Source organism: Lagopus muta, chromosome 2, assembly GCF_023343835.1.
Source record: "Lagopus muta isolate bLagMut1 chromosome 2, bLagMut1 primary, whole genome shotgun sequence".
Lineage (NCBI taxonomy): Eukaryota > Metazoa > Chordata > Aves > Galliformes > Phasianidae > Lagopus > Lagopus muta.
The window spans coordinates 79,862,601-79,877,974 of NC_064434.1; positions in this window are offsets into that span (position 1 = coordinate 79,862,601).

Here is a 15,374-nt window from a genome sequence, read left to right on the forward strand (position 1 = left end):
TCTTGGTCTCTCCAGGCAGTGAATTGGCTCTTCTCAAACAAAGCCCCATTCTCTGCAAGGTTGTGTTGGTGTTAAAGGTGGATGCTCTTGTATGAATATCTGCTGCACGGGCAGACATAAAGAAGGTCTCCCCATGCCTCCGATGGAGAGCTGTGCAGCAGTGTTAACAGCATGTACAATCAAAGTGAAGGACCTCACTTGCCCGAGACTTCTTAGTGCTCAGCCAGCTCTGAATGAAGATAGAGCAAGTTCACACCTGCCTGCAAAATGCCATATGGATCTCATCTGTAACAAACTTACTCAGATGCTTCCTTTCTAAAGGGCATTCAAATTTTGCTAGATGTATTTTTTCCTCTCACAGTCATGCTTTTACTGAAAATTTTAGCTAAGGTAGTATCAGCTCCTTAGCTTTTAAACTTCCTGGTCCAAAATTATTTGGCTGGTGGGATGTGTGAATTCCTTTAGCCAACCAGTGGAGCATGTAATTAGCTCTATATGCACGAATGAATTACGCATATGTTTAGCTATGTGGCTTCAGCTGGTAGCTAATCATGAGAAGTTTCCAGCTAGAAAAGGAAACTGGTGAGAAAGTCAGGAAAGGCTGTAAAGCAGGCAGTGCACAAGAGGTCTCTGGTTTTCCTTTTCCCCTTTCTGCCTGATACTGCTTTCATCCCCATATTTGTGCTGTGCTTTCCCTGGGATGTATATTCCCCACACAGCACCAAGCTTGGGGGATATTTCTCGATCTGTTAAGGATTAAATTTCCCTAGTTTCAGAGGTTAGCTTGAGCCCTGCTCGCCATTCCCAGCCTGCCTAAGCAGGAGATGGGAGCAGAGCCTTGCAATCTCACCTGGACAGTTTATTGAAGTTACTGTTTGCGTGTGTGTTGCTAAGGCTGTTACAATATATGGTCAGAATGCCATGCTTAAACCACATCATGGTTCAAACACATCACACTTGCAGGCAGAATTTGCTGTAAGAGCAGCCATCTCATTGAACAGTTATGCCATTTTGCTCCTTTTTGTCATCTATTCAGCTTTTTTTTAAGGATGTGAGTCTAAAAGCAGGTCAGAGTTGAGGAGCATTTCATATTTGGCAATTTTTTCTCAGCCTTTCTCAAGGTACAGAAATGTGCTCATGTTGAGTTGGCCTTCTCTGAACAAGGGGAATGTAACCCTGCTGGTAGTACCATCATATTATGTAGTGAGTTAGAAGTTACAGAGTTCAGACTTTCTTTTTTTTTTTTCTTTTACATTTTTGGGTGGAAAAAATGATTAGAATGTTTTGCATAAGCAAAATTTACCATCCTTTTTAATACTCAATTTTTGTAAGACACCCTGGCATGTCAGAGCTATTTCTTAATATAAATAATACTCTCATACACAGACTTTCTTCCTGTGAAAATCCATCCTTCTCTTAAGAACAATATCATGCCCAGATGGAGAAAGATGGATAGAAAGTAATAGAACAGTCAATTCACAGACTATCAGATCTCACCCAATTCCGCGGTGAGAGTAGACCAGAAGTAGATTCAATACAAATCCTGTCATCTTTCAACCGTGCTTCCAAATGAGAAACCTTGTACCAAACCACAGCATTGAAGGCCTGGATAAATGCTGCCTAAAGTCAGCAGAAGTGTCTGGGCCACCTCTACAGTCCCCAGGCATCCAGATGAACACTATCCAACTAGGCAGCGCTGTGGCCGTCTCTCCCCTGACCTCTGCGATTCCAGACAAGGCCACACAATTTGCAGATGGGGAAATGCTGAATAGCAAGCATTTCGGCCTCTCACAGATGTGGTTAAATTATCTTAATGTATTTAAACAAAGTGCAATGTCAAAGTAGCGTAAATACCATATTTCAGCAAAATGGCTGCTTCTCCAGAGTTCTTCAAGTCAATGCCAAATGAAATACTTCTCACTGTTTATTCACAAAATTCTTTCTTACCCACTGAATTTTCATGTGCTGGGCTGGGCCAAATAATCAGTTTCTTTTTAATATAGAAGAACCATTAGTGCATTCCAGTAGGCTTTTCACGCTAAGTTAGGAACCCTTCCGAGTGCAGTGTGATTAGCCTATTTTGGTTTTAATTATTGCTGATTGGAGCCTACCTACGGGGAAACTCTGAAAAAGCAGATAGATTTTCAACCCTGTACACTGATATGTTTCCAGAGGAGCTGTAAAAGGAAGCTTGAAGTTTATGGTAGCCATTCGGTATATCAGTGGCATTTCTACTCTCTTTAAACAGGATGCCCTTTGTGTTAAGAAACACACCTGCACCACTTCAGAGATTAATGGGCTTTTCCTTGGCAGCACTTGTGGACGTTTCAGTTGTCCATTAGGATGATATAAGACCAGAGGAGAATTTTTTTGATCAGTTTTAATTGAATGGTAATCTCTTCTCAAAGTAACCTCAGTTTGCTGGGATACTTGTAAGCCTCAGGATGAGGAGTAAAGAAATGACAGAGGCCCCCAAAAGTATAAATCCTCCTCCATTAGTCAGGTCTTTTCTGTGAATGAGTTAACTTTAGAAGAAGCATATTACTAAGTATTTTATCAAAGCAAACATTTAATCAAAGTGAAAGGAAGAGATACTAGTCCCCTTCTGGAATGGGATGGAGACTGCCAAGATGTGTTTTAATTGCTTAAGAAAACAAACTATGTCAAACACTGGGTTTTAAGCAAGCAGATGCTCATTTATCATTCGTTTTTGTCTGTGCACGCTTGGGATCCTGCTGAACATGAGTTTTCTGAAATGGAAATGACCATATGGCCAATACCTTCAAAATGAATTCAACATGCCCTGCCTCATGTGGAATGTGTTCTTTTAATGGTGCTTTTCTTTTCCTACTTCTCTTTTCCTCTTTTTTCCTTTTCCTTTTTTTTTTTTTTTTCTTTTTTTTTTCTTTTTTTTTTCTTTTTTCATTTTTCCTTTTTCTGTTATGGGACAATGAAAATAGAACATCTGCCTTTGTGGGAGTCCAGCTTGTTGCAGAGGCAGTCTAGGACCAATGCTGTGCACTACTGACAGAGTTTGGATACACTGCAAAGTTGTGCTTTCACAGCTCCATTTCTTTTAGAGGTTATCTCACATACACACACACAGAAATCTTTGCTACTGTTTTAACTCTAATCTTAATGATGCCAGAGGGCCCTCAGTAGGTGGCCTGCAGCTGCCCTGGGGATGTGCATGGCTATTCAGGACTAAGAGTGGGGTACTGGCATGTGGGAGATGTTCTGGGTTGGCATGGTTCACTGGACCCCAAATGTCTAGAGTTGGTGGCTGAAGCAGTGCTGAGGAGCCATCAGGACTGTGCCACTGTGCTGAACAGTTACAGAAGAAGAGTTAATTTGCTGCTCAGAAGAGATTATGTCTGATTTTCTCCGATAAATGAATAGCATTGCTTCCACTGAGCATGGACAATTCCTCACCAAGTGTGGTGCATAGCCTTCTCATACCACAAACCAGCTGAAGCAGGCCTGACTAATGGCCATGCACTTACGCTGAGACTATCTCACCCTTCTCATGGACACAAAAGTGCAGTCAAGGATCCTGCAAACGTAACCCAGGGACATCATTTAGAGATATCAGCATTGTCTTAGCCAGGACTGTTCTTCTGCATAGGGCTGGAGATGAATCTGGAGGAACAGTGTGACCTCTTATGAAATGGGTTGTGCCTATCCCTTCAGTTTTGTAGAAACACAGAGCAATCTTGGCTCTGTTTGGGTTGTAAGCCCTCTGCCCTTCGTGGTACATGGAGTACCAGATCTGAGCCTCAAACCTTGTGAGGGACAAGATCGGAGAGTATGGGGGCTTGCAGCTTATTGTTCTAAGGATGTGAAAACAAACAATGTGAGGCAGAGGCAGAAAATTCCTGGCCATGAAAGCTGTTCAGCAGGGCAACATCTTGGCAGCCCCAGTCCTCCTCAAGGTAAGGGAAGCCGAAGGCATCAAGGAAGTGTTCTCCTTCAGACTGAGGAAGTGGCCATGCTTTTTCCAGAGAGGACAGAGTGCGGGGCATTGCTCAAAGCCATGTTTCTGCAATGACCCCATCTTTGTACTGATGTTCATCTCAGCCGTTTCCTTGCTCAGCAGAGCACCAGTTTTGCCTGTCTGCTTGTTGGTATCATCTCTGTCCTGCCTTGCTGCCGCCTTGCTCCTCCACCTGCCCTCTGCTTGTGGCACCACCAGCCAAGAGCTTCCCTAAAGCTCTGCAAGCAACAAGTGACACCAGCAGGCATCATACCCGAGCTCTATCAGCATGGTGTACGATATATCACTGTGGTGACTGGTATTTTTGACGCCTCGTAAAGCCACACTTGAAACTGTAGCACTCCAGAAGGATCCTCTGCTGACCTGTGCTGATGCAAACAGCAACAGCAGAGACCCCTTAAGTCTACACATCTAGCACTTACAACGCTCTATATTATTAGATACCACAATCACAGGAAGTATAAATACCACGTGCCCTGCATGTGACACAACTGCTCACCTTTGCTTCAGCCCTGGGCTATGGCAGCAGGGAGGAAAGCAGGTAACAGCAGCTGTGTTGCAGATCTCACCTGCTTCCAGAGGGAGTGAACCTCAGTTTCTGCATATCCAGCTGACTGAAAAAATATCTGCTGCCGGGGAGAGAACCAGTCACTTGCACTCTAAACAACACCAAATAAGTTCCACTATGACTGCCCAAGAGGCAATCGGTCATATTGTCCTGGGTTCACTAGTTCACCTGAGTGTGTCCTCCATAAATAAAGGCACACTGATGCTCAATATGCTACTCTGATTTTCTTCTTACATTCAATTAACTGCTGAAACTTCAGAAAGTAATTAACGTAGGTGTCCTGTCTCAACCAATGCCTTTTGAACTGTGACCTTCTCTATGGAAATTATTTTTTTTTTTACCTTGAATTATCTGTGAGTCGTGCCCTATATCTTATCTTTTATTTCTGGTGATAGCATCTTAATGTCAGCACTCGGGAAGGTTAGCTGATGGATAGGAATGGAAGGTGCAGCCCATCATTAAATGCTCAGGCTGTGTTTGGTGTCAATATTCAGGAAGCCTTTCTTCATCTTCATGTTTTAAGTTCTGTCTGGGCTTTTTCTTTTTTTTTCAGTGTTCAGAGGAGGCCCAGGAATGAAACCTGGCTGACACAAATTTTCTGAAATTTGGCCATATTCTACTGTCATACTTGGAAGCATTTCCTCATGAAATGTTTCTTTTTTTTTTTTTTTAACTTATCTCATGATTTTGTGTTTGTTTATGTAAGGTCCCCAAAGCACTGTCCAAGAGGGTTGAACTCGGTGACTTGTGGGCAACATGCCACATCCACAAACCGAAAACAGTGGGCTTTCAGTCCCAAGCAGGTCTCCTCTTGCTCTCTGGTCTTTTCCAACCTCAATGACTCTATGATTCTATAATTCTACGATTCTACTCACAGTTACCTTGTAGTAACAGCAATGTTGAATGACTGAACTTGAGCTGCTTACCTCAGAGGTACATCTTACTCCTGACAGTGTTACCACCTTGGCAAATCAGCAACGATAGAGCTGCTCCATGTGCACTTTGTCATCATCAGCTTGCAATCATGTCACTGGACATCCTGAAACAAATGATGAGATCCATTTTATAAGTACACATTTATCTATTCTTAACATAAATATATATATAAATGCATCAATATTATCCCTTCCTTAACACCTGAGTCAGAATTTAGAAATCCCATGGCATTTGTAAGGTTTGCTGCTCAGCTTTGACCGTCTGAAGCATGTTCCCTAAATTGAGGGAAATGAAATTATCAGCACCCAATGAGGGCTGCAAGCTAAAAGCTTCAGAAGGCTTGGATGTCATGAAGTGACATGAAGTGTTGATTGTCCTCTGAAAGAGTTAGGAGGGATTTTCAAGGTGGATTCATGCTCTCACCTGCGGAAGAAAGGTCTAGGGGGGAATATTTGGGGAATCTGTAGTTTCTCAGCTGATAGGGAAATTTATGTTCTCTTGCATCACACAGTTTGATGGTTTGAGAAGTTTGTCTTCGCACAGACTACAGACCCTGAATAATGTGATGTCGTTGCTATGGTCATTGCCCTATCACACAGTGTCTTCTGTTTCTGCTGTGCTGACAAGGCCTCCAGCACCAGTTTAAGGGCAAGGAGTAATAACAGAGACAAACGGAGTCATAATGACCGTCCTGAGAACAAACAATTGATATGCTAATGACGTCGGTGGGAACGTAGCTCATATCTACAAAGAGAGGGAGGGGAGAATGGAAATAGGAGAGGGCAAAGAACTGAAGGGATTAAAAAAGCTATTTGAAGAAGACTCTCGTGAGATTTTTTCAAGGACCTAGAATCAGTTTTGGGGAGAAGGAAGAATCCAGTGTGATTTTCGTACTGGGAGCGAGTCTGATGTATCTGAACTGACCCAAACTTAAAATTACTCCAGCATCGGGAGAACACTGAGAGAAATAAATGTGTGCAGATCTTTATATTCTGAATTTCACCTGCTCTGCACTTCACAAGCTGAGAAAGGAGCTAAATGTTCCCAAATCCCATCTCAACCCCAAGGCCCATTACATTTTCAAACTAACAACCATACTCTAAACTTTCAGAGGAGCACCAGACCTTCCAGTCAGCCACGGTCCTGAAGAATGGGGTAATGGCTCAAAAACAAAGCAGTTTTGTTGGAGGCTCCACCTCCGCACAGAGCCAGAGCCAGAGCCCTAGGCATGTTTCAAGACTGGCCATGAAGAAGGGATCTGCAGCCTATTGATGTAAATAAGGCAATGGGTTGGGGCTCTAGATATATTTATGTGAATACCTTGAGCCAAGTCATGGGCAGTAGCTTTTCATGCAGTCAATCTTTTTATTTTATATTTGGTCCCACCAATGATCTGCCTATATTTTAGGGAAAAAAAAAAAAAAAAAAAAAAAAAAATGCTGTTGTCAATGAAAGACCTCAAAGAATGGAAAATCTGGAAGTCTCCTGAGAACGTACTGCAGTGCTAATGACTTAGCTGTTAAAGGCTTGTTTCTGCTCTTACTTATTCGCACTTCAACTTACACATTTCTAAGCAAAGAACCCCTCTTTCTGGATACTTTCTGTGCAGACACTTTTAAACACCAGTCAAGTTGCCTCTTAGATGTCTCTTTGATCAGCCAAATCTTAAGTCTCTGTATGGTGCAGTTTTCTAACCAAGAACTGTTTTCATGCAATCTAGGATCTGAACTAACTGAGGGAAGAACTTTGGACAGATCATGTCTTGAGAGAAGGTTTAGGAGATGGACTTTGTTATCTAATTACATTTGGTGTTAATAAAAACCTGATTATACAGCTATAAATTCTGCAGTTTTTATTGTTTTGCTGTAACAAAGACCTGAGTCATCCATTGCACTTCTCTGTGAATATCTTCCCTTTGAAATGATTATAACAAGCATGATTATATTACATCAATATAAATCAACAGTGATGCCCTGTCCTGGTTAAAATATAGTGACGCTTTATTCACAACATCACAAGTTTCTTTTTAGGCATTTTTGAGAGTATAAATCTCCCTTTCAGAGATTTCAGCAGCAAAATTAGCATTTGCTTTTTGTCCCTGCACTCACAATTTTTTCATGGTTGTCAGTCCAAGTATTTGGCCTTCACAGCTGTCTGACGGGAAGCATAAATCAGGTGTATAAAATGCAGAATATGAAAATGCAGACAGTTTTCTGTTTCATTTTCACAGGTGTAAAAGTGGAAGTGAATCTCTGTTTAAAAGGTTGGACACAGTTTTTTTTACTTCAGAAAACCGCAGGATTGCATTGCTGCAGTGAGAAGATTCTTACTGGCTAACTACAGGCCGGTAAATTGCAACATGCTACTGAATCTCCCGTGGAAGAAATCGTGATCTCATAATGGAAAAGTTCACTGGGGTATATTATTACTGGAACATGTCCTCTAAGAATAAGGGCAGAAGCTCGTAATGGATATGGTGCCAGCACAATGGCACATGAGTGTACTCTGCAATCCACATGTCTCCGCACAGCCTCTCCTCCCACAGAAAGGTCAATGACAGAGAGGCAAGAGGATAGACACTGATTTATGTGCCCACCACCCTGCTAAGAAATGCTTTTAACTAGGTTGGGCCTGAGCTGCAAACAGCCTTGCTTATTTCTGCTAAACATTATTAAGGTCATAAAATGTCTCAAGATTCATGCAAACTTCATGCCAACTTGGCTGCAGCCCAATGCGTCTGCTGTAAGAGCCCCCTGAGAACAGTAGAAGAAATGATGACGGCAGGTGGCATGCTGAGCTGGAGCCTGGAAGAGCTTTCTTTGAGAGGTTTTGTGCCTGGTTTTGGCATTCCAGCTTTCAATGGAGTGAAAGCATTTCAAAAGTAAACCCTGCAAAAAAAGTCTCTTGGCCTCTTGAGCCCCTCCATAACTTCAGGTGACATCTCTGAGTCAGTGGCTGGGGTGTCCCAGGTAGTGCCTGAGATCATCTGGAAGTGTAAGAGTGCTGCTTTGGAGTGCAGTGCAGATCGTGGTTTTGCTTCAGAGATCAGGGCAGGGGGTGCCTTGCGGTGCTGCTAGCTTACAGGTTCCAGCATCCCAGGTTGGCCCAGAATCCTCCAAAATGATTTATTGTGCAGGTGTTCTTTCAAGGGCAGTGGCTCTCAGGAAAGTTGCAACTTGTTCCCTCCTATCAGCAGAGTGCAAACTTCCCATTGAAGTAGAAGTGAGGCTCAGCATTCATCCTCCACTCCCTCTGCCCATAAACAGGGCATGACTATAGGAACAAGGCAGTCCCAATGCTGGGACATGGGCCAGGCAGTGGCAAAGGGACAGAGATGCCTCTTCTGGCATGCAGGGTAGCTGTGGCACACCATAGGTCTGGCCATGTTCCTTTATCCCATTTCTCTGCAAAGGGGTTGTAGGATCTCTTCTGTTGATATCCCCACCCATGGGGAATTCCCCATGGGCCCAGACTCAGGTATACAACAGCTTTTACTTTGCAAAAGATTAGATGTACAGTGAAGTTTCAGGCCCCCGGTGATTTGATTGGCTCTTCTGTCAGCTCTTAAGGGATAAACTGTTTATATTGCATAGCATCAACCAAGTAACAAAAAAACTTGTTGCAACCAAGCAAGTATCCTCTACAACAAAAAAACTTGTTGCAGCAACTCATTCTTTAGTAACTCCACTTCCCTAGCAGGTTTGTCTCTCCTCCAAAAGCTATATTAAGAAGATCAGTTTGGTGTGCACACAAATCATGGCTTTGTTTAGCAGATCTGTTCTCTAATCAGGTAAGGGACCAGAGACCAGTTATGGGGGCCATATAAATACCTCCATAGATAGAGGCATCAGGAGATAAAATGCAAAGATATTTATTATTTTATGAGGCTCGTTCCTTCCTCCAGAATCTAAGGAAAAGCGTTTCATTGAATGTTAGTAAACTTCTTTGATGTAGTGAAAAATTCATCATTTTTGAAAGGTTTGATCTTTCATAAAAGGTTTGATCTTTCATAAAACAATTCCATACTGAAGAATTTTTGGTGGTGCTGGTGACCTCTAATGACATTACCAAGTCACAAGTGACCATACATGGCTGTGATACAGCAGGGGCAGTGCATGACTTGCAGAGTCTCTAGAAGTATTATGTGTCCAGCACCCAGTCAAGGCCCTGCGTAAATGCCATGAGCACTTTGCACAAGCGCTATCTGCCATTTCAGTTTTAGTGAGTGACTTGTAGGTACAGGGCACGCTTTCTGACCTCAGTGGCTGTGGAAGAGCCCGTTTCAGAAGGCATACATAACCCCACACCCAACCCTTGGGGCTGCTGAGGTGGGCAATGCTAATGCACAGAGCAGATGAGAACTGCATTTCCCAGGACTGCCCCAGGAGCGGGCAGCCACCCAAGGTTACACAAACTCGGTGATGTCCTCAGAGCTGTAGGTGAGGGGTAACACCAGCTGCTTATTTAAGGTGGTTCATGGATGGGTGATTTCAGAAAGGCGGATGAGCAGCTGTAGCTGCTTGCACATCAGTTTATGAATGGCAGAATCAAAGAATTGCGCTGAGTTTACAAGTGGTAGAATCTAAGGATCTTGCTGAAAGAACTCGTGAGGGGATGTGGTTGCAGGGGAGTTGGCTGAGATCTTTGGTTCAGATGGGCAGTAATGTTCCCTCTGAGTACTTCTGCACTGAGTGACAAGGAGGTGGCAAAACATGCAAACACACCATTGCTTGCTGATAGAAATGTGCAAGAGAAAGCTTATCCTTTCTTCTTGAGGTTTCAGTCGAGGTTTATGAAAAACTCTTAAAGTGGATAGCATAATATCTTAGTGTGAGATAATTATAATAATAATGTCTTGCTCTGGACTCTTTTGCCAGTTCGGAGTCATTAATAACAAACTAGTGCTTGGGACTGCTGCGAGAATAGAAACAGCTATGTTTTTCAGGTTCTCAGTTCTCAATTCTTGGCACGTGAGAAGGCCAGCAACTGGGGATGAGACATGAGGTGTTGGAAGTTTATTTCAGTCCTGGTCTTCACCCTCCTGCCTAACCTAGGATTAAAGAAAATGCTGATTTATTTCATTGTGTTTGTTTCAGTTGCTGATTGCTGTTAATGACTGCAAAGCCCCACCCTTTCTATTAACGGGTCAGTGCCCAAAACATACCCACTGTTGGTCAGATCTACATAGTTTAAACAGGTGCTCTTTCAAACACATAAGAAATATGAGTTGAGTCTTTAAAGTCAAGCTGTCCCACTCACATCTTAGGAATAGGGCTCGCTTTTGCAAATACTCTCAGTGACTGTGAATTTAAGTAATGCAAATCCCGACAACTAGTATTTGGGAAGCTGTGGTCCCTGACTGACTCTGAAACAGCTGCTTTATGATGAATGATCCAGTAAATTCTCAGCTGATAGAGCTACCTGAATTTCTAGCAGTTATCAGGCAGGGAAATAAATGACCATACTGCTACTGCATAGTGCAATAGGCGAAAGGATTTTCTTTTATTGCAACCCTTTACCCTAAGGCTATATTTATAGTGGGAAAGAGAAATACATCATCCAGTTACGCTGCCTAGTGCAGGACGCACCCTCTGGGACTATGGCAGGTGAGCCTGTCTCACGTCCTCTGAAGGCTGTGAGTGAAATGCGTTCAGTGAGCTAAAGCAACATGGTGAGCAGCTGAATTTGTGTTCAGTCACCAGCAAGAGAAAGAGGGAGGAGTGGCACTCGAAGGACCAGAGGAGGATTCTGAAGGTCCATCTTCTTTGGAAGGAGCCTGCTGACCTCTCTTGGAAACAGCCAAGGCCTCTGGCCTGCAGAGACATTGCATAGGCCAATAGGAAGAGTCCCATTGAATGTCTTTCATGTCTCTCCGAGCAGACAGCACAGAACGTGGTCATTTTATCTAGATGCCCCAAAATTGTGTCTAAAGAGACATCCACATGGCACGTGCAGAAGTCCTTTAGATGACTTATGCTATCTTGCCAAAAGTAGCACTAAACTTCCCCAAGGAAGGAAGACCAGCACTTGGCTGCACCCAAAAAGAGCTGTCTGCCCAGGCCTTTGGACAACCCACCAAGAGGAACCAGGCATTTTGTAGGGTACACCCAGTACCAATGGGACTCTTCCCATTGGCTTATGCCTGCACAGGGGACCTGGACAAGAAGTCTCAGGCAAGAAGGAGCTGAGCCAGGACATCTCTAGCAGAGCCTTTGCTACTGTTCGCCTCACCTATAGGGTAGGTGGTCAGGGAAGCCAGGCTGGCTTCTGAGCAAAGACAGGAAGCAGCATGACAAAGTGTTGCACAGCGGCTGTGTGTGCTGCTTTGGGGATTAGGGAGGGAGCCGGTCATTTTCCAGAATTCATATTCAGTGTGCTTAGCTTAATCCAGCATTTTGCTCCTAAGCACCACATCCTACCAGATACAATGGCTTTGCAAAGCCCTTTTGGAGGTGAGTTGTTTGCTTTCTTGTGTGTTTTCTTCTTTTTCCAAAATAGAGCTGAGGAAATGTAAGGTGGCCCAGCCCTGTGTACGTGCTGCCACATTCTGGAAGATGGAAAACAAAAGCTAAAAGAGGACGGTTAACCTTTTCTAATTGTCGCAGCGCAGGACTAGTTGCCAGGAGGAACTTGAGTGCTAATCCTACTTTACTCACCATGTGACCTTTGGGTAAGTTACCTAATTACCTTGTCCTTCAATCAGCAGAGCCTGTAAAGAGCAGGTGTTCCAGAGAAACCCAGGGCTGCTGAGCCAACGTGTGTCCTTAGGAAATAACCAGAAATAAAGCTCGTCACACTTTTTAAAAGGTGGAATTGATGCACAGAAGTAAAATGTTCTGCACAAAGTCTAATCCTGCCCTCTAATCTTCTGACGGGGCGCAGGGTTGAGCCCAGACTATATAATTGCATGAAATATGTAGGTCACTGAAAAAGTAATGCCTCCTATTCATTCTCATGGAAATTACAACAGAGAGCACAATAACACTGTTTGATAGAGCAAATTCACAGCTACAAAACACTACTTTTCAACATAGTTACCACCATTAGCTCTGTGTTTTCATCAGTGGTGAACAAGAGCCTGCATGCCACGCTCATCAAAATCTGCACCAGCAGAGGTGACCCACTGTTTCCCAGCTGCTACGATGCCAATGGTGCTAGGAAAATGTTGCCCACATGGTCCAACTTTCACTGTGCTCACATCCACTGTTTGGTCTCCATAAACATTCAGCAGTCACTGGTGAATGTCAGTGGGTGCCATTTTTTTCCACATGGAGGAATTCAGTGACACACCTTTGCTTCATACGCACTTCCATGTCAGATGCCATTGTGTCAGACTGCCCCTCTGCTGCCATCTGTCACATGGCAACAACATGTAATGGAATATTGGTGGGAAGGTTCAACCTCTGCTGCCATACCACCAACATCTTCCCTTGTGGGCCAACCTACTAACACAGAAGGCATTACTTTCGAAGCTGCCCTCGTGTCACTCTGAAGGGCATTTGGTGTTTATGGAGGAGTTATAGAGAGTGGTCTGGTCAAATTATAACTGAGTCAGCTCTGTTCTGCTGGAATTAATTTCTCCCATCTGGGCTGCATGGATCCCATGCTTCCCTGGCAGCCCCCTGCTGCTGCTGCCAGGAGCACCCAGCAGGTCCCACAGTGGCTGCCTCCTGAAGGAGGTGGGATTTCCCCTCTGTGCAGTTACATTCAGAAGGAGCTTTTGGGCTGAGATAAAAAAACCTTAGCACAAAGAAGTACAGTTCTTCCTTGCTTACAAGCTTTTTCCCCTTCTGTTTCTTCTCCTTCCCGGGTATATTTTTTTTATTGACTCTTCTTAACAGTAATTTCATCTCTTTTCTTCCTCAAATTATGTGCCATTAGGTACGTTTACACTTCTTTTTGCCAGATTCTTCATGCTGATGTGAAATAAAAGATACAAACAGCCATCCCCAGAGATTATCCTCTCTCTAGTGAAAGATCTTTCACCTTGTATTGTAAAAGCACTTTACAGAACTATTTGTTCCCTTTTTGCATTCGATGTCAAAGAAAATGCCAGTGTCTCTCTGCTTTGGATTACAAACACATCGTTTATTATTATCTGGCACTCAGGAGGCAATCCTGCCTCTTGAAGTAGGTCCTGCTTATTTTTCTGGTTTGATCTCTCTTTCATTTAAAGGAGGAACTTTCCAGGGAGGTGCATTGCAAAGAACCAGGCTGCACTCATCTCCTCTTCCCAGCAAGTCTGGTTCTTAGAGTCACTTGCTACAATGGTCCAGGTATGGTATTTATTTAAACCTTCCCTTTTTATAATACACTGTGGATTCAGAAGCTGAAATGCAGTCCTGGTTTGGATGAAGACATTTTGAAACCAGATTTCCAGAATGAGGTTTTGATCCCTTCTTACTCAAAAGCACCCACAACCATGAACGGTCTAATTGAAATAGGAGACACTTGCCACAGACTAAGGAACAATTCAATGGGATTAGAGCAGTGCAGAATCTGGGCTGTTGTGATTAAATTTTGCAAATATTAACTGACAAATCTTGGCACAAATCCTAGCCAATATGTAATGGAGCAGTTCCCCAGAAGAGAGCTGAGCCTTGCCTGAGGTGTAGCAGCATAGCTGTTTTGACACGTTCTTCCATTGTCTTCCCTTGACAGAAGCAAAAGATTTTGGCTCATGAAGTGTGCTCTTTGAGGGGTGTTAAGGTTAGTTTGGAAAGAGCAATTTCAAGGGAAAAAGTCTGCAACGTGACAAGAAAGCCAGACAGCAGAAATCCTTCTGCCCTGAAAACTGACTCTAGGAATAAGAACCTTTCCCACAACCCAATGAGCTCCTTAGGGCACATCCACACCACACAATGAAGCATGCTGCAAGGATCCCAGTGCTGGCCACAGAGCTAGCAGCAGGACCAGGAGCCCAAGAGCTGTATGTCAGCGTGCCCCAGTGAATAAGCCCATCCTCTTTGCTTAGAGGCCAATGTGCCGTGATTTCGAAAGTAAGTTAACCTCCCTCCAGGCTTTGCACTGTGCTGAATGTACAGACAAGTCTTCCTGAGGCTTGCTTTGGACTTCTTGCAAATGCAGTATTACACATACATGCATGTTCCTTCAGCTGAAGAATAAGCCTGGGGAAATGGAAGGGAAGAAGCCCCTGTTCTGCGACAACAGAGAAAGGCCATTTGTCCTTGCGTTCTCTACTAACAGACTATTGAGAGGATGTTTTTTGTCTTTATATGGTCTTCAGAGACCATATATTTTTTCTTTTTTTTTTCTTTTTTTTTTTGGCTTCAGCTGCCTGAATCCAAGTTGCTGATATTCATCTATGAATATACCACTTCTCAGGGTGACTACCAGTTTGACCCAGAGCCAAGTTTCACAGAGGTGCTGCAGCTGGTGCAAGTAGGTCGTTAATGGTGAAGGTCTCCCACTTTGAAATTACTCTTCTCTGTTTTTGACCTGAAATAACCTGTTGAATCAATCTGTGTCCACTTGTGAGCATCAGGCTCCAAGACAGTTGTTGACCAATTGGAGAGCGTCCAGCAGAAAAGCAGGAACAAGAGCGATCAGAGGGCTAGAAAACATGAGCTATGAGGAAAGACTGAAAGAGTTGGGTTTGTTTAGTCTAGGGAATTGAAGACGGTTAGACGTGATAACACCCTTCAAGTATGTGAAAGGCTACTGCAAAGAGGAAGGATAAACTGCTCTTCATGTCTACTGGGGACAGGAAAGGAAGTAATGGGCTTAAAGTGCAACAGAGGAAATTCAGGTGAGATGTTAAGAGACATTTTCCAGGTGTGAGACTCATGAATTGTTGAGATGATTAGCTGTGTGAAAGCACTGCCATGGGAAGGTTTGAGCAATGGCTAAGATAAC